The sequence below is a fragment of the Psammomys obesus genome, unplaced genomic scaffold (assembly GCF_907164565.1).
Source record: "Psammomys obesus unplaced genomic scaffold, mPsaObe1.curated_primary_1811, whole genome shotgun sequence".
Classification (NCBI taxonomy): domain Eukaryota; kingdom Metazoa; phylum Chordata; class Mammalia; order Rodentia; family Muridae; genus Psammomys; species Psammomys obesus.
The window spans coordinates 12,631,153-12,651,991 of NW_026585686.1; the positions used below are offsets into that span (position 1 = coordinate 12,631,153).

The window sequence follows — 20,839 nt, forward strand, 5'->3', positions numbered from 1 at the left end:
GAAAGAAAGAAAGAAAGAAAGAAAGAAAGAAAGAAAGAAAGAAAGAAGGAAGGAAGGAAGGAAGGAAGGAAGGAAGGAAGGAAGGAAGGAAGGAAGGAAGGAAAAAAGGGAAGGGAAGGAAAGGAAGAGAAAGAAAGAAAGAAAGAAAGAAAGAAAGAAAGAAAGAAAGAAATGAAAAGAGTCTTTGACAAGATTTAAGAAAAAATAAAAAGTACTCTAAAAGAAATATATGTCCAAGCATATTTGAAAAAATTTGCTTTTTTTCTTGATTCATACACACACTGTCATCTGATGGGAGCTAGCAGTCTCCAATGTGACACATCGAAAATGGGAATGAAAGGAGAAGTGCTCATTTTTGTGGCTCCCAATCATCTCCTCCAGTCTAAACACAGACTGTCTCTTGTAAACCCATCCCAAGCACCATGCCCACAACTGGTCCAGCCCATGGAGCAGCCACCGTGTACAGGACCAGGAAAGTAAAATAAAAACAATCTGAATTGCAAGCATTTTTCCCCCAGAAAAATTCTGACTTAGTACCTTGAAGCCATGTCTGGGTATCGCCTAGAGTGGCTGTCTATCTACAGTCAGGGTGGAGATGCATTTATTTGAAGAACAGCACAGAACCTGGAAGCCCAGCCATTTAGCTTGAATTGAGTGATGGCCTGAATTAATGTTTGAGAACACAGTCAATTTAAAAATTACAGTGGCACAGAGTCCATTATTTTCTACTGCCTTTCTATAGAGAGGGCAGGCTACTGTCAGCAGTGAAATGCTATGAGCTACTGGAAGCTTCACCAAGGTAGGGTTCAGTATGGTAATCCTGGTGGTTCTAGGCAATGCTTCTTTAATGCATATCAAAAGAGTGCAGGAGCTCTGCTTAGCAGATAACATCTTATCCAGTCTTCCTGTAGCTCCACAGCTTTCCTAAGGAGAAGATGATAAAATGACTTGACACAAACAATTATGAGGAAGACTTTTGACAGACAGGTCACTGAGACAGATAAGACAAAACAATGAATTTTCATAATCAGTTTTATTGATACAGTGCTTTATACTGTATCCTTTCTGACCTGTATCCCACCACATATCTGCTTTTCTCAGTGGATTGTTTGGAGCATGGAGGTAGTCTTTGGTTTTGTTTTTGTTTGTTTTGTCTTGGTTTTAATGTGCCTTCTTAACAAATAAAAATAAAGATAAAAAATTCAGTTTCTTCTTTCACAAATGCCTGACCTATTTAGTGTACATATGTTTACATTCTGTGTCATCACACTGCGACAGAAATAGTTAGTGTGGGAGGCTTTGCTCATTTCTAGGACTTCGCAATAATTCCATCAAGATTTTATTATCCATATTTTATGTATTGATGTTTAATTTTTTTATTTTATTTTCTTTACATCCCAAAGGTGCCCCCTTCCTCTTCTCCTCCTAGTTCCCCATTCCCTTCCTTCCCCCTTCTCCTTTACTCTTTCCCCCAGAAAATGGGAGGCCTCTCCCAGTATAAGCCCTATCCAGCATATCAAAATACATTGGGACTAAGTACATTTTCATCCCCGGAGGCCAGGCAAGGCAGTGCTGCCAGGGGGAAGTAATCCAAAAGCAAGCAATAGAGTCCATGCTAGAAAGAGCTCCCAACCCTCCACAGGCTCTCCATGTGAAGACCAAGCCACAATAGGCCACATATGTGCAGAAGGCCTAGGTCCAGACCATGCATGCTCCTTATTTGATGTCTCAGTCTCTGTAAGCCCCTGTTGGACTGGGTTAGTTGGCTCTGTTGGTTTTCTTGTGAGGCTCCTGTCCACTCCACATCCTTCTAACTTTCCCCCCAACATTTCCACAGGACCTCTGAAGCTCTGTCCCTTGCTTGGCTGCAAGTCCCAGCATCTGTCTCCTTCCATGCCTGACTGAAGTAACTGACATGAATGATTTAACTCTCACCCAACTTTTGTCTGTCGTCTAACTTTTGAGAGTAATTCTGTATGTTCAAAATAAATACTTTTCTTAACTCTTTACTTATTATCTAACTCAAGGCATGTACAATAGAGAATCTAAATTGCCATTTTCATTCTATAAATAAATGTCCAGAAAATAACAGAGATTTGTTGAGGATTCGAGAAAAACCAGGCCACCTGTGAAAGGGTCAGGCTGTTCCTTGTTTTTCTCTGCTCCCATCTGTAAACAGATGTTTTTATCTTCTCTCTTTGCCTCTGAATAAAGGAGACTTTTGAGACTCTTATTTTCAAACAAAAACACCAAGAAGCAACATGTCCTCATGTAAAAGATAACATGAGAAAATGTAGTATGAACCATACTAAAGGACTAAAGGCATATGTGTAAAATTGACATTAGAAATGGAGAGAAATTTTCCTGAAAAGAGGGTAGTGCAGGAGGTAAAATGGAGATGGATTCATGCAGAAGAGCAGAAGCCAACTGATGATGGCTACCATTTTTTTTGCCAGTAATGCCCAACTCCTTGAATACAGATCACATGCCTTTTTTATATGTGGACTTTGACAGTTTAAAAATGTGTTTATAACATTGTTTTCTTTGCTTTCTGCTTAGATTACATTATTGCAGGGACTTGGGGTGCCCTTTTGTGAGTGATAAGTCTAGTTGATAAAATAATTTTTAAAACAGACTCATAAGGAAGCTTAAGGAGCATTTTATTAAAAGAAAAACAATACAGCAGGAAAGTTGAAAATCGAGTAGTCACTTGAAGGACAAAAACATAAGAGAGAAAGGTGTTTTGAGTTGGCCATTTAAACCAGCAAGCAGCTGCAGAAAGGGTGGAACATCAGAGAAACAGTAAGAAAGCCCAGTATTGGGGGAAGCATGTTTAGGCCTTTGGCTGTTATCAGAAAGACATAGAGGAGAAACAGGAAAAGCGACTGTTTTTGAGCTGTAACATAGGAAAATGGACAAGTTCAATAGTAAAGATCCATAAACAACCATACTGGCAGGGGTCTTCCAAGAGTAAAAGCACTTTATCTTACTAAGGGGATAGTTATTCTTCTCATGCCTTTATCAAGTCTATGGGTAAATCAGCTTTCACGAGGGTACTCTAGTAGCCAGGTGACTCTTAGGTCCATCTGGATTAACTCTTAAAGGAGAACAGCATGTCAAGTTCCAACCTTTACGATGACCAGGATGTCTTGGCTCCACCCAGGGTCAGGGACAGAACTCAGAATTTTTTCTTCAGACAAGGAGGAAGTAGCTTTCCCTTTGGCCTCAACACAACTCAGATATCTGTTTCTTTTCCTCTGCTATTTTAAATTTTAAGTTGTGTTGCCTCACTTTACAGTGTTAACAGGGATACAGCAGACAGGGTCAAAGTATAATATGAATAGGAGCTCCAAACATAATGGCTTCCAAGCATGCTTATATCTGTTCAGCCACCTTAATACCACGATAAAAGCACAAAGGTAGTATTGCTCCTCATATTGCAAACAAAATAGTTTGGAATCCCAGGCTGGAGAGGTAATAAGAGCAATTGCTTCTCTTGAGGAGGACCCAGGTTCAGTTCCCAGCTCCCACATGGTAGCTCACAATCTTCTGTAAGTGCAGTCCCAAAGGATACCTACATTCTCCTTGGGCACAGGCATTCATCTGGTGCATGTACATAAATGGAGGCAAACACTAATAGACATAAAATAAAAATAAATATATCTTTAAAGGCACACACACAATATATATATACACAACAACAGGAAAGTTTTATACCAGAACCAAACTTCATACAATAAGTAAGAAACAGGAAATGAAATATTTCTCATACAACTCAGCATTTCTCCCATCAGTGTGCACCTTCACAGAGCACTGACATTTCACACAATTTGCACAATTTGCAATTTTTTTTCCTTCTGGCGATGCCTCTTCACCAGTGCTCCTAAAAGACATTGCTCAGACAAATACTGAGGTCATCTCACTAAGAAACTCATCCCTTCTTGTTTGTAGGAGCTAAGGATCTTGAGATCGAGTGTTGGGGTTTTTGTTTGTTTGTTTGTTTGTTTGTTGTCTTTTGTTTTGTTTTTTGGTTTAGGTGTGCGTTATTTAATTTTTTTTTCTTTTTTACAATTTATTCATTAAATATCTCGATTGAAGCCCTCTCTCTCCCTCTTCCCCCTATCTCCTTCCCCTTGTCCACTGAAAGGGGGAGAGGGTGTTTTGTTTGGGTGTTTTATTTTATTTTGTTTTGATGTGGGTAGATATCATAACACACTAAGGCCAGTTTAAAAATTTTTTTTATGCTCACCTCCTGCTTTTTAGGAGGTGCTTTCTCACCCTTTGTGATGGCACCTTTGCTTTCCTATCTAAATTCCAGTGTGGTTCAGGCTAGGTCTTCCAAATGAAAGAACTGTCTGAAGTGAAAGTCTCTAATTCTTATTTTCTCTTACTCTCCACTAGTCTACATGAACCTGGAGAAGAGGGCTCATACCCTTTGCTTATCTTATAGATTCACTTCAAAAGTAGCCATAAATGGTTATTAAATAGGTATCTATTTGGTGAAGGTAGGCCTCTGTTTATTATTTTAAAATGGAAGAGCAAAGATTAAAAATTATAATAAAAATTGTCAGTATATATGATTTACCCTCATATTTTGAAAATTCAGTGTAAAATCATTTGTTTTTAATTTGTTTAGAATTGGCAGCCAATGATGGCAGCACACACTTGTATTCCCAACAAAAGAGAGGTAGATCAGTAAAAAATGCTCAAGACCAGATAGAGATACATGAGATCTTGTTTTAATTCCTTTTCTTTTTGAAAAAAAAATTATCATATTCTTTCCCCTTCCACATCTCTCTACCTATCCAGCTTCATAACATTTCTCTCTCAAAAATATACATACAAACAAGCAGAAAACAAAACAACAACAAAATAATTTAAGCCAGGCATGGTAGAGCACACATGTAACCCAGCTCTCCGGGAGGCAGAGGCATGCATATCTCTGTGAATTTGAGGCTAGCCTGGTCTGCAAAGCAAGCCAAGGTCAGCCAAGGCTACACAGAAAAACCCTGTCTCAAAAAAAAAAAAAAAAATATATATATATATATAGATATATAGATATATAGATATATATATAGATATAGATATATATAGATATAGATCAGGTAGTTTGTTGTTTGTTATGAGGTTGTGTCTCCTAGTAATGTCAGAAGCTACATCCATGAAATTTTATCATCACAAATTCCTAATCATAAGCCAACAAGGACAACAACAATACTTATGCCAAAGTGACAGGAAAAAGACCATGAAGTTTTAACCTTACAAAAAGAACTACAGGCGAAAACAGCGGGGCAAGATGGCAACGCCAGGAGGACTCTCATTCTGAGGAGCAGCACAGCAGGATTGTCACAGTGACCAGCAATCAGAACTCGCGGCCATAAAACATAAGTGATTGTGTTTCACAGGTGAGAGGATACTCCACGGTGGGGGATTCAATCAGCTTTAACTCACCCTGTTAAACTGAGGAAGAAATCCTGGTTCTGCCAGGTGCTTGGTCACCAGCCCAGAGCTACACGCCAGCCACCGTGATCTGGTCACTGTCCCAGACTGAACTGTGGGCCCACAACACCACAGACTGGATTTCCCAGTCGAGAGATGACCCCACGGAGCAGGAAACAATTGGGACCAACCTTAGGTCACCCAGACATCCCCTGGAAAAGACTCCGGTTCCACGGGCACCCCAGGAGCCAGCCCTGAGCAAGAGCCCTGCCTGCGCACCTGATTCACCGCCTCAGATAGAACTGTGGGCACCAGGGCACCAGGGCACCAGGGCACCAGGGCACCAGAAACTGTGTTTCACTGTCAGGTGCAAACACACAGGGAGGGAAACGGCTGGTCTGATCTCAGAGCACTCAGCCGACACCCCTACCCCGAAAAGGTCTCCGGAAAAATAACCCAATTTAGGCAGCCTCCAAGGCTCCCAAAGGCCAGAAAGGCGGAGCCACAAGCAGGCATCTGTGCCTGTGGGTTCTACTCGCCACCCCAGACAGAACAGTGGTCCCCAAAGCAAAGACTGGGTGTCTCTGGCAGGAGGAAACCCCCAGCGGAGGGGATCATCAGGTCTAACGCTTAGGACACCCAGCACCAAAACACTTCCTGGATTCACTCAGACTCTAGACTCTAATGCAGGCAGGAGCGCTGTGCTCTGCCGCCATTATTGAGTTCCCCTAGGGCACTGGGACACACAGCTGCATCCTCAGACCTACAAAAGCCAGAGAGCCATTACAGCAGCCCTCAGATACTGTGCCAAGGATCAACCAGTTATCCCTAGCTAGACTGACAAAACTGTGGGAATCCCTGGTCCTTCAAGAGAGCTACACCCACAGCGTCTGAACCAGAGCAGTGCCTGCAGCCGCCATCACAGACAGGGACACACAGCTTCTGGTCCAGAGTGAGGCACCCAGCCTCCAGACCAGAGCAGTGCCCCCAGGTGCCAACTCAACCTAGGTGCACATTCTCCAGGCCCAGAGCAGAGCACTCAGCCTCTGGCCCAGAGACTTGCTGGGCTCACCTCTCACTTTCCTGGACAGAACTGTGTGCCCCAGGATAACAGACTGAGTTTCCCTGTTGGGAGAAAACCCCACAGCTAGGGAATCAGCAGGTTCTTCAAGAGGACTGTACATGGAAATTTAGTGAGCAGCAGCACACTAAATTTATAATGAGAAACCCAGCAGTGGGGCAGCTGTCTTGAGAACTTATATGGGTAAGAGGAGATACCCCCCACTGCCTAACAAAGACCACAGCTACTACTCAGGGGTATAAACCTGAGGTGAGCAGTGGCAATTCCTGAGAAACACTGGCCATACAGTGACCATAACCAAAAAGCAGAGGAGGACTCCTTAAGGAAAAATCATCTTCCAGCCAAGGGGATTCTCCCTACCTCAGGACTCCAGGAAGCACAGAAACTAACAGGCAACACCTAAATCAGCCCAATGGGTAGAGGTCAGCGTAAAAACTCAACCAACAAAAGACAGAGCAATATGGCATCTCCAGAACCCAGCCATCCAGGGGCGAACAGCCCTGGACAACACAGCATAATAGAAAATCAAGAAGATGACCTCATATCTATGCTGATGAAGAGGATAATAGAGGAAACAAAAAATACGTAAAGAATTACAGGAAGATAAAACCAAACAGATCATGGCTATCCGTAAAGAAATGGAGGAAGTTAAAGACAAGCAGATTATGGCCATCCGTGAACAAATACGGGAAGATGCAGCCAAACAGCTTGAGGCCTTCAGAGAAGAAATAATTAAAGAAATAAAAGAAACAGAGTTGAAGGAACTAAAAGAAAAAGAGGAAAATACAATCAGACAGGTGAAGGAAGTAAACAAAACAACTCAAGACCTGAAGATAGAACTGGAAAAATTAAAGAAAACACAAATGGAGGAAATAAGGGAGAGGAAGAATTTAGGGAAGAAAACAGGAACTACAGAGGTAAGCATAACCAACAGACTACAAGAAATGGAAGAAAGAATCTCAGATGTAGAAGATACCATGGAAGAAATCAATGTATCTGTCAAAGAAAATGTTATATTCAAAAAACTCCTGACACAGGCCATCCAAGAAATCCAAGACAATATGAAAAGACAAAACCTAAGAATAATAGGTATAGAGGAAAAAGAAGACACCCTTCTCCAAGGCCCAGAAAATATTTTCAACAAAATCATTGAAGAAAATTTCCCCAAGTTAAAGGAGAAGCCAATAAGGATACATGAGGCCTACAGAACACCCAACAAATTTGACCAGAAAAGAAAATCTTCCTGCCACATAATAATCAAAACAGTAAAGTATACAGAACAAAGAAAAAATACTAAAAGCTGCAAAGGGAAAAAGGCCAAGTAACATATAATGGCAAACCCATTAGAATCACACCTGACTTTTCAACAGAAACTATGAAAGCCAGAGGGCCTGGACAGATATCATGCAGACCCTAAGAGAACACAGATGTCTGCCCAGGCTACTATACCCAGCCAAACTCTCAGTCCTCATAGACAGAAAAAACAAGATATTCAATGACAAATTTCCACAATACCTACACACAAATCCAGCATTACAGAAGATACTGAAAGGGTAAATACAACCCAAGAAAATTAGCTTCTGTCAAAAAAACACAGGAAATAATTAACCTTACTACAGTAAAACAAAAAGCAACCAAGTACACAACCTTATGAACACAGCCAACATCAAAATCAAAGGATCTAACAGCCACTGGTCATTAATCTCTCTCAACATCAATGGACTCAACTCTCCAGTAAAAAGACACAGATTAACAGAATGGATACATAAACAAAACCTAGCAATCTGTTGCATACAAGAAACACACCTAAGAAACAAAGATAGACATTACCTGAGGGTAAAAGGTTGGAAGACGACTTTCCAAGCAAATGGACCCAAGAAACAAGCAGGAGTAGCCATTCTAATATCTGATAAAATAGACTTTCAACCAAAATTAATAAAAAGAGATGGGGAAGGACACTTCATATTCATCAAGGGAAAATTCCACCAGGAATACATCACAATCCTGAACATCTATGCCCCAAATACAAGAGCACCCACATTTGTAAAAGAAACATTAATAAAATTTAAACCACATATAGATCCCCACACATTAATAGTGGGAGACTTCAACACCCCACTCTCAACAAAGGACAGGTCAACAAAACAGAAATTAAACAAAGAAACAATATCTCTGACAGAGGTCATGAATCAAATGGACCTCACAGACATTTACAAAACTTTACACCCAAACACACAAGAATTTACCTTCTTCTCAGCACCTCATGGAACCTTCTCCAAAATAGACCATATAGTTGGTCACAAAGCAAGCCTCAACAGATACAAGAAGACGGAAATAATCCCTTGTATCTTGTCTGATCACCATAGAATAAAGCTTGACTTCAACAACAACAGAAATAGCAAAAAGCCTACACACACATGGAAACTGAACAACTTGTTACTAAATGACAGCTGGGTCAGGGAAGAAATAAAGAAAGAAATTAAAGTCTTCCTAGAACTCGATGAAAATGAAGACACAACATACCCAAACTTGTGGGACTCAATGAAAGCAGTGCTAAGAGGAAAGTTCATAGCACTAAGTGCCTTCAAGAAGAAATTTGAGACAGCTCATTCAAGCAACTTAATGGCCCACTTAAAAACCCTAGAAAAAGAAGAAGCAGACACACCAAAAAGGAGTAGACGGCTGGAAATAATCAAACTTAGGGCTGAAATCAATCAATTAGAAACAAATAAAACAATTCAAAGAATCAATGAAACCAAGAGCTGGTTCTTTGAGAAAATCAAGAAGATTGACAAACGCTTAGCCAAGCTAACTAAAAGGCAGAGAGACACCGCCCAATTCAACAAAATCAGAAATGAAAAGGGGGACATAACTACAGACACTGAAGAAATTCAAACAATCATTAGGACTTACTTCAAAAGTCTATATGCAACAAAATTTGAAAATCTAAATGAAAGGACAAGTCTCTTGATCTATTTGACTTAACAAAGCTGAATCAGGACCAGGTAAATCAATTAAATAGTCCTATATCCCCCAAAGAAATAGAAGCAATCATCAAAAGTCTCCCATCCAAAAGAAGCCCAGGACCAGATGGCTTCAGCGCAGAATTCTACCAGACCTTCAAAGAAGAGCTAACTCCAATTTTCTTTAAACTATTCCACAAAATAGAAACAGAAGGAATATTACCAAACTCATTCTATGAAGCCACAGTCACCTTGGTACCTAAACCTCACAAAGACTCAACAAAGAAAGAGAATTTCATGCCAATCTCCCTTATGAACATTGATGCAAAAATACTTAACAAAAAAAATACTTGCAAACCGGATCCAAGAACACATCAAAGATATTATCCACTATGACCAAGTAGGCTTCATCCCAGGTATGCAGGGGTGGTTCAATATATGGAAATCCATCAATGTGATCCACCATATTAACAAACTGAAAGAAAAAAAAAAACACATGATAATCTCCCTAGATGCTGAAAAAGCATTTGACAAAATCCAACATCCATTCATGTTTAAAGTACTGGAGAGATCAGGGATACAAGGCACATATCTAAATATAGTAAAGGCGATATACAGCAAGCCTATAGCCAACATCAAACTGAATGGAGAGAAACTTAAAGCAATCCCACTGGAATCATGGACAAGACAAGGCTGCCTGCTCTCTACATATCTCTTCAACATAGTGCTGGAAGTCCTTGCTAGAGCAATAAGACAGTTGAAGGAGATCAAGGGGATACAGATGGGAAAGGAAGAAGTCAAATTATCACTATTTGCAGATGATATGATAGTATACATGAGTGACCCCAAAAACTCTACCAGGGAACTCCTACAGCTGATAAATACCTTCAGCAAAGTGGCTGGATACAAAATTAACTCAAAAAAATCAGTAGCCCTCCTGTATACAAAAGACAAAAGGGCTGAGAAAGAAATTAGGGAAACAACACCATTCACAATTGCCACAAATGACATAAGGTACCTCGGAGTAACCCCAACCAAGGAAGTCAAAGACTTGTACGAAAAAAACTTCAAGTCTCTGAAGAAAGAATTAGAGGAAGATATGAGAAGATGGAAAGATCTCCCATGCTCATGTTTTGGCAGGATTAGCATAGTAAAAATGGCCATCTTACCAAAAGCAATCTACAGATTTAATGCAGTTCCCATCAAATTGCCAACACAATTCTTTACAGACCTGGAAAGAAAAATTCTCAACTTCGTATGGAATAACAAGAAACCGAGAATTGCTAAAACAATCCTCTACAATAGAAGATCTTCTGGAGGTATCTCCATCCCTGATCTTAAGCTGTACTATAGAGCAACAGTTATAAAAACTGCATGGTACTGACATAGAACCTGAATGGTGGATCAATGGAATCGAACAGAAGACCCAGAAATAAACCCACACACTTACGGACACCTGATTTTTGACAAAGATGCCAAAACCATACAATGTAGAAAAGACTGCATCTTCAACAAATGGTGCTAGTCCAACTCTATGTCTACATGTAGAAAAATGAAAATAGATCTATACTTATCACCCTGCACAAAACTGAAGTCCAAGTGGATCAAAGAGCTCAACATAAAACCAGACACATTAAATCGGTTAGAAAAAAAATGTTGGGAATACCGTAGAACTCATTGGTACAGGAGAAAACTTCCTGAACAGAACACCAACAGCACAGGCTCTAAGAGCAACAATCAATAAATGGGACCTCATGAAATTGAAAAGCTTCTGTATAGCAAAGGACAGTGTCATCAAAACAAAGCAACTGCCTATAGATTGGAAAAGAATCCTCACCAACCCTTTATGTGACAGAGGGCTAATATCCAGTATATATAAAGAACTAAAGAAGCTGAAAAGCAACAAACCAAGTAATCCCCTTAAAAAATGGGGAACGGAGCTAAACAGAGAACTCTCTCTAGAGGAATATCGAATGTCAGAGAAGCACTTAAAGAAATGCTTAACCTCATTAGCCATTAGGGAAATGCAAATCAAAACAACCCTGAGATTTCACCTTACACCCATCAGAATGGCCAAGATGAAAAACTCAAGGGACAACACATGCGGGAGAGGTTGTGGAGAAAGGGGAACCCTTCTCCACTGCTGGTGGGAATGTAAACTTTTACAACCACTGTGGAAATCAATCTGGCTCTTTCTCAGACAACTAGGAATAGCGCTTCCTCAAGATCCAGCCATACCACTCCTAGGCATATACCCAAAAGAGGCTCAAGTACACAAAAAGACATTTGCTCAACTATGTTTGTAGCAGCTTTATGTGTAATAGCCAGAAGCTGGAAACAGCCCAGATGCTCCTCAACTGAAGAATGGATGCAGAAACTGTGATACATCTATACAATGGAGTATTACTCAGCAATGAAAAATAAGGAAATCATGAAATTTGCAGGTAAATGGTGGGACCTGGAAAGGATCATCCTGAGTGACTTGTCCCAGAAGCAAAAAGATACGCATGGTATATACTCACTCATATAAACATACAACATAGAATAAACCCACTAAAATCTGTACATCTAAACAAACTAAGCAAAAGAGAGGACCCTAACTAAAATGTTCAATCCCTATCCTGAAAGGCAAAGAGGATGGACATCAGAAGAAAAAGAAAATAGGAAACAACCTCAGAACCTGCTACAGAGGGCCTCTGAAAGCCAGAAGAAAACAGGAAACAACCTTGGAGTCTGCCACAGAGGGCCTCTGAAAGTCTCTGCAGTATAGACTGACAAAGCAGATGCTGAGCCTGATGGCCAACTGATGGGCAGAGTGAATGGAATTTTATGTAAGAAGTGGGAAATAGTAAGAGCTGGAGGGGATGGGAACTCCACAAGGAGAGCAACAGAACAAGAACATTTGAACACAGGGAACTTCCCAGAGACTCATACTCCAACCAAGGACTATTCATGGAGATAACCTAGAACCCCTGCACAGATGCAGCCCATGGCAGTTCAGTGTCCAAGTGGGTTACATAGTAATGGGAAGAGGGACTGCCTCTGACATAATCTGATTGGCCTGCTCTATGATCACCTCCCCCTGAGTGGGGAGCAGCCTTACCAGGCCACAGTAGAGGACAATGCAGCCACTTTTGATGAGAACTGATAGACTAAGATCAGAAAGGAGAGGAGAACCTCCCCTCTCAGTGGACTTGGGGAGTGGCATGCATGCAGAAATGGGAGGGAGGTTGGGATTGGGAGGGGAGGAGAGAGGGGCTTATGGGGGGATACAAAATGAATAAAGTGTAATTAATAAAAAATTTTAAAAAAAAGAGAGAAGAAACCCAAGTGAAATCCGGGCATTAATCATTTTAAAGGAACACATTTACAGGTTGGCTGCTATTATAAGTAATAATAATAATAATTAAAAAAAAAGAACTACAGGCAGCTAAGGAATTTTTCAAGTGCTTCCTCAGGAGTGAGTACATCACCTGGTTATCCAATACCAAGTGGTCAGCTCTGAAAATATACATATAAATAACATTATAAAGACAGAGCAGGTTATGTTTGGGAATATATAGGCATATATTTATACATATATGCTTATAAAAACAAGTAATAAAAAAACAAGGCCATAAATTAGAAAGACAGCAAGGAGAAATATATGAGATAATTCCTTAGGAGAAAAGAAGAGGAGAAATCATATTATTACATAATAATCTCAAAAGAAATTTAAGAAATAAAATTATTTAAAATATTTTTCATACATTATAATTTGAAAACAACAAAACACAAAAAACAAAACATAAAGACAAAACAAAAAAAAGAAACAAAACTAAAAACAAAAAACACACAAGAAAGAAAATCAGTAGGATAACAAAAGCCCATAAAACACACACTAAAAAATTCAGAGTTTGTATTATATAGGCCAACTGCTTCAGGGTGTAGGGCCTGCCTTTGGAGTATGGTTGCTATACCCAATGATACTCCACCAGAGAAAACTGATTTTCCGTTCAGACAGCAGGTATCAGTTGCAAATAAATTCTTGGTTAGAGATGAAATTTTATATTGACTTCCCTTCTCAGTGCTAGAATTTTGTCTGCTTTGAAACTGAGCAGGACTTGTACATGCTGTCACAGTCTCTGTGAGTTCATATGTGCCTTATCCCTGTTGTGCCTGAAAGACAGTCTTTCCTCAGAATCATCTACAACTTCTTAAAATCTTTTTGCCTCCTCTTCTGCATAGATCCCTGGACCTTGAGGGAAAGGGTGTGTTAATGATATCCCATTTAGAGCAGAGTGCTCCAGAGTCTCTAAATATCCGCATATTTTCTAGTTGTGGATCTTTTGTTAAATCCCATCTCCTCAAAGGAGAAGCTTCTCCGATGAGGTTTCAACAATTCTCTACTCTATGGATATAGCTGTATAGAGTAGTTTTATTGCTATGTTCCTTTTGAAAAATAATAACAGCTTGTTTTCACCCTAGGCCCATGACCTATGTAGTCTCAGGTTCTTGGACACTTTAGCAGTGTCAGGTAGAGGCTCCATCTCTTAGGCTCTACGTACAATGAAAAAGGTGTTGGTTATGCCAATAACGTCTTTTGCTGCTACTGCACCAGTATATCTTGCAAGTGGAAGGCCTCTGTCATAGGTTGAAGGATGGGTAGCTGGGTGAAGTTTATGATGTCTTTTCCTCCTCTAGTTACAGATAAAGTACCTTTTAGCACCATGAACACTATTTGGTAGAGATGAAGCTTCTAGCTGGGTAGCAGCTCAGTTTCTCAATGTCGAATAATAATAATAATAATATTGAAAAAGTAAGCTGTCTTCAGAAGTTGGGACTTAACATGAGGCTATGGAGAGTAACAAATAGCCTCAGTAATAGCCTGTGATGTTTTGGTAGAGGCCCTATGGCCTCCTTTTGCCAATGAGTCGCTAAGATGTAACCTATTCTTGATACTTGCAGGTTTTACTTGTTGGCATAAGATGCTGGGGTATTATTTCTCCCATTATTTAGTGACTGCATTTATTTTTCTCCATAGCATATATGTATATATTTTAGGAATTTTCTACATAGTAGATTACCGTATGGCCAAGAAACATTTTTATGTAGCGTCATTTAATTCATTTCAGTTAACACTAAAACAGAAAACTAAAGCCAGTCTTAAATTGTTTCTTGACCTAAAAGGAAACTTAAAAACCATAGACTAGCGCTCTCTCTCTCTCTCTCTCTCTCTCTCTCATAGGCATACACAAAACACAACACACACACATACACACATACGTGCACAGAGATTGGATTTATCAGTTTATGAACATATTTATGATTAAAAACAAACCTGAACATGAATATATGTTATAGACTCTGACCAAACTAGAAGAGATGTTTTATTTGCCCGAGGGATGTTTCAGTGGAACACAAACTAATCATACTCTTCTATAATCTTTCTGGGAGTTACATGCACACAGGCCAATTGCATCATGAAATTAAACCTAAAGCTATTCAAGTCACATGAGGCTCTGGGGTGATATTATCTTAAGATCACCAGTTCTTCATTACTCTGTTGCCAAAGTAAACCAATTTATTACCTTTGCCCTTAGCATTTGTTCATGGTGTTAACTAGTTTGAATTTTTTCTTTTACAAAAGTTATATATCTGGCTGTTATTCTTTATAATGAAATTTCATTCATCACTGAGCCGGGTAAAATTTCTAGTCTTTTATGTGCTATTTTAAGCTACTTTAAGTTTGAATATAATTTCTGACATCTATATTATTTTCAGCAAATGAAGAAACCATGAATGTGGACTGTTCTACTATATTATTTTAAGCTTAATGCTATTAGAAGCTATTGTGCTTCAAGACAATGGCAATCATGTCACACAGCCGATTCTGAAGGCAATGGGAAATTGAGAAAGTGCTTTAATAAACAGATGCTCCCTTTGCCTTTTGAAGAAAAATCATATTTATTTGATAAGGCTTTCCCCATATAACACAATCTGCATGTTTTATAAGGCAACTGTTTCCCGCAGTTTATTCACTTAAATAAAATCACTGCCTTGCATAGAAGTAGCCTCTGCTACATATCAGCACTGATGTGTGGAGCTGGGCTGAGCAAAGAAAGTGGTTACAATTGCACAAGTGCTTAGGATTTAGAAGAGCAAAGGCTGTTTGGGGTAGCTCTCAGTCTTGTAGAATGTTTGCAGGAGTAAACTACAGAGGGCAGCAAATATTAACTGGCTCTTCAGAATATGCTGAAGCCAGGAAGTTTGGTGCTGCTTCAACACCCCCTGATGAGAAATTCCCAGTGTTGGTGTGGAATGTATCTTCCTGCAGCTTTACTTCCAAGATACACAAAAGTGAACCATGAAGACCACCTGCCCACCATCTCCCATTCATCTTTTCACAGTGTGCTCTTTCACATTCAGTATGCATCACTGTCTTCTTCAATTCTGCAAACAAATGTGATATGATGAAGTGGCATTGATTAAAAACTCTGGGATCATCCAGGCACTGAAGTGAGTACAGGGCACAGGAACTGCACACACAAAAGGTAAACAGTGAGCTGCAAAGGGCATCATATCCACTCTCTACTGCATTTACCCAGAGCAAGCAGAGGCTCTGAATGTTCCTGAAAATACTGACAAAAGGTTCTTCTATTTCAAACACATAGTGCATTTAAAATCAAACTCAGCATTGCTGAATTTCCCAGTGAAAGCTTAAGTGTTTTTTTGTTTGTTTGTTTTTTGTTTTTTGTTTTAATAGCCAGAGAAAATGGGAATATATTACTCATTAACAATGCTGAATTTGACTTCTGTTTTTATTTTGGAAATGAGGGGGAAAAAAAGAATTCCAGTCATTTTTCAAAAGGCTTTGATCTCACCTTGGTGTCTTATAAAGTAGACTTGAGTGCCTTCTCAGCCTTGTTTAGGAGTCTGAAAAGCAGAAAAGTAACATCTCCATCCCTTTGCCCTTAGCTCTGCAGTGTGAACCATCAGCAACTGCTACTGTTACAGTTGCTAACAACAGAGAGGGCTCTACACAAGATGTAAAAGCAGAAGGTGAATGTGTTTCCAGACTAACAAGCCAAATTATTGAGGCAACTTACGAAAGCCAGAAGCTTTCTGAAACTGAACTGGAGAAAAGTAGGAGGACTGGCTGACATGTGGCTTTCCAGCAGCAGGTCTTTGCTGGCCTCCTGACTTTGTTCCTTGTTACTGCTCTCTCCGTTGATCAGGCTGTCTTCCCTCTGCCCTTGTTCAACAGTGTCCTCTGCTCCTAGTGAAATACTACAGTAAACAGTAAAACACAAAAAATACCAGAAAAAAGTAAAGTAAAAGAAACACCCCTGAGCCCATCAAACTTGCATAAGCAAATGTCAATATGCCATTTTTCCAAAGAATTTTCTTTCCTTTTTAAAATAGCATTTTCAAGTTTTATAGTATAACATGTATTCAGTAAGTAAGCAGTAGTAAGTACACAGTTCAGTAAGCTTTCACTCACCAGCAACATCACTGCTGTCAGTTACTACATCAGAAAAAGGACAGAACACCCCTGCCCAGATATCATCCAAACCCACTTACAATCTCTAACCTTCCCCGCCCCAAATCCTAACTCCATCAGAAAACATCAACTTCTGTTTTTATATAAATCATGCAGTATACATTTATTTAAAATATCATTTTCTCAGCCTCACGGTTGTGAAAGACAGCAATACAGTGGCATGGACTAGTAGACTGATAATGTCTTTGCTGCAGGGTGTTCTGTACCTGCATGCTTTCTAATAGAGTTTACAAAGTAGAATGATAGGCAGACACAGTGCATATGACCTCATTTTCCCATTTTTATATTTACATTAAAAATAAAAATACATAAATGACACATAAAACTGTTTTGTGCTTCACATTTTAATTTTGCAAATAGTATTCAACCACACACACACCATTTTACATGTGCTTCTCCCTGACTATACCATAGATGTGTTTTATATTTTGATATCATTTTATTTCAAATTGAATGGGCCTCATGGTTTCAGTGACTAATCCACACCCTTTTTACCTCTCTGACTCTTTATATGTCTGCTGCTTGCTAAGCCTTTGACTCACCCTACAATGAAACTTACCAGTATTTTTAACCATTTATTTTAATGGAAATTATTCATAATAAAATATATTATAAAGTATTAATATTTATTTCTAAACCCCAGAATTTAATTCTTGGAAAATGTTTGTGGCATAAGTAAGTAAATTGAATGAGCATCTCTCTGGGGTCCTTTCTACTTTTAACAAACTGTGTTCTTTCTTCCTGCACTGCTTGCCTTCTACATTTGCGAAATTATTCTTGCCCTTCAGAAGTCTTGAGCCAAAATCCAACAGGTTCTGCATTGGCCCAGACAAAATTCCTATCACAAACCAAGAAGCACAGGAGCCTATAGGGAGAGAAATACTAAATCCCCTGGCCCTGAGGACAGAGACAACTAAAGTTCCAGATGAAACCCAAATAGAATTCCATTCCGTGTTTTCTATTACCCAAAACTCAAAATCAAGAAAAGAAAAACAGAAAGTAGGGGAGAAAAAAGGGGAGATACACATAAATGAGAAAAGAGGCTAAGAGACGGCATGGTGATGTTCTGCAGGTGACAGTAATGAATGGGTTTCTAACACACTCACAAGAGCACGCATAAAATTAAGTGCTCCACAGGGAGAAACTGACTTTGGTCACCATGATCTGCCAGCTCTGGAACTGCTGCCTCCCATGGTGGCTTTAAGCTGTGAAGGAATGACTGCTTTATCTCAAGCTTTACCTAGAATCCTCCAACTGTTACTAATAAGTGTTTTCTGGGCCCTGTTAATGTGTCCCCAGGTCCACAATTGTCTGTAATTCCTAACTCCATGCTGTAAGTAAGAGGCAGGGGCAGAACTCAGGCAATTGTGTGGCTTCCCTGGTAAGATCAAATTACTGCTTTGCAAAATCATTACTTGCTAATTTTGTGTTAAATTGTACATTACCAACTCAAACATGCAACAAATGACTCTTTTACATATTAACATTATTTTTAAAGATATTCTTTAATGTATATTAAGGAATGCTTCTCTTTCAAAATGAAATAATAGGGTAGTAATGTTTAGGCATGTGGCTCAGAGGTGGGGGGATTTCTTTTTTTTAATTAATTTTAATTTTTTTACATTATTTATATTTTATTAATTTTAAACATATAAGGCCCTGGGTTTGTCCCAGACAATAAGAAGAGAGGGAGACATCTAAATGGCTAAGATAAAAAACTCAACTGACAACACATGCTGGAGAGGATGTGGAGAAAGAAAAATCCTCTTCCACTGCTGGTGGGAATATAAACTTGTACAACCACTTTGGAAATCAATCTGGCACTTTCTCATGCAATTAGGTTAGGGCTAACTCAAGATCCAGCTATGCCACTTCTAGGCATATATCCAAAATATGCTCAAGTACATAATAAAGACATTTGTTCAACCATGTTCATAGTAGCTTTATTCATAATAGCCAGAACCTGGAAACAAACCAGATGTCCCTCAGATGAGGAATGGATACAGAAATTATAGTCCATTTACACAATGGAATACTACCTAGCTATTAAAAACAAGGGAATCATGAAATTTGCAGGTAAATAGTGGGAACTAGAAAAGACCATCCTGAGTGAGGTATCCCAGAAGCAGAAAGACACACATAGTATATACTCACTTATAAGTGGATACTAGACCTATAGTATAAGATAAACATAAGAAAATATATATAGCTAAAGAAGCTAAGCAAGAAAGAGGTCCCAAGGGTAAGATGATCAACCCTCACTCAGAAAGACAAACAGGACAGACACTGGAAGAAGGAGATAACAGGAAACAGGACAGAAGCCTACCACAGAGGGCCTCAGAAACGCTCTACCCAGCATTGTATCAAAGCAGATGCTGAGACTCATAACCAAACCTTTGGCAGAGTGCAGGGAATGTTATAAAAATAGGAGAGATAGTGGGACCTGGAGAGGTCAGGAGCTCTACAAGGAGAGCAATAGAACCAAAATATCTGGGCACAAGGGTGTTTTCTGAAACTGGTGATCCAACCAAGGACCATTCATGGATATAACCTAGATGCAGCCATGGCAGCTCAGTATCCAAGTGGGTTCCCTAGTAAGGGGAAAAGGGACTATCTCTGACATGAACTCAGTGGTGAGCTCTTTGACACACACACACACACACCCTGAGGGGGGATCAGCCTTGCCAGGCCACAGAGGAGGACAATACAGCCAGTCCTGATGAGACCTAATAAACTAGGGTCAGATGGAAGAGGAGGAGGACCTCCCCTATCAGTGGACTTGGAGCGATGAATGGGAGGAGATAAGGGAGGGAGAGTGAGATTGGGAGGGGATGAAGGACAAGGCTACGGCTGGGATACAAAGTAAATAAACTGTAATTAATATAAAAAATAAAAATTTAATAAAAAAAGAAGAAAGGTAGAAAGAATAATGAGGGAGGGAGATTGGGTGAGAGAAAGAGAGAGAAGTCAAAGCTCAGTGATTTTAATTCATGACAGAACATTTCATGCCCAAACACAAAGACCTATGGATTTCCCAAGGAGAGTGATTTTATCTAAAATGTTTACATTTATTTTGTGTGTGGTGTGACTTCCTCCTCCATAGTTTATATGAGGAGTTCAGAGAACAACTTGTGGCTATTTGTTCTCTGTTCACCATGTGGGTTCAGGTTGCCAGTCTTGTTGGAAAGTACTTTATCCACTAACGCATCTCACCAGCCTTTAACCTTTATTTTTAATTCAGTATACTTACAAAACCCCCATTACATTGGGCAGTGGTGGTGCAAGCCTTTAATCTTAGCATGTAAGAGGCAGAGGCAGGCAGATACCTGTGAATTTGAGTTCAGCTTGATCTACAGAGTTCCAAGACCATCTCAAAGAAACAAAAACAAAAAGAGTGAAAGAAAAAAAGAAAAAAGACCCCATCACATCTATACTTTAAAATGATAAAGTTCATCTTATTATTCCTAAAGACGATTGAACCTACTCTATACAAAGCCCTGTTAGCTAAATTTATCACTCAGATAGGCAGCTGTCGAATTCAGCCCCTTTGCTGCATCTCAATTAGCCTGCTTTCACAGTAAAATAACTAATGAAAACAAATAATGTAACAACACTGTATTTGCTCATGTCTAGGTTCCTAGAAGAAAATCAGTACAGTGCAGAAAAATTATCTACTTACTTACCATGAGATAGAAGACTCTGAAAGGAAAGTCAAGTGCAATTTAGGGTGAAATGGAAAGGTAGATTATTCTAGAAATTGGGATATTCTAGGGTATAAGAAAATAGCTGGAAATTAGGTACGCAAGTCTGATT

The 20,839-nt window shown here is 39.4% G+C and overlaps 1 protein-coding gene across 5 annotated transcripts in view; it reads left to right on the plus strand.

Moving 5' to 3' along the window:
* Ptprd (protein tyrosine phosphatase receptor type D) overlaps positions 1–20,839 on the plus strand; it is a gene marked incomplete in the record, with an annotated part of 2,622,804 nt that overhangs the window by 2,016,692 nt on the left and 585,273 nt on the right.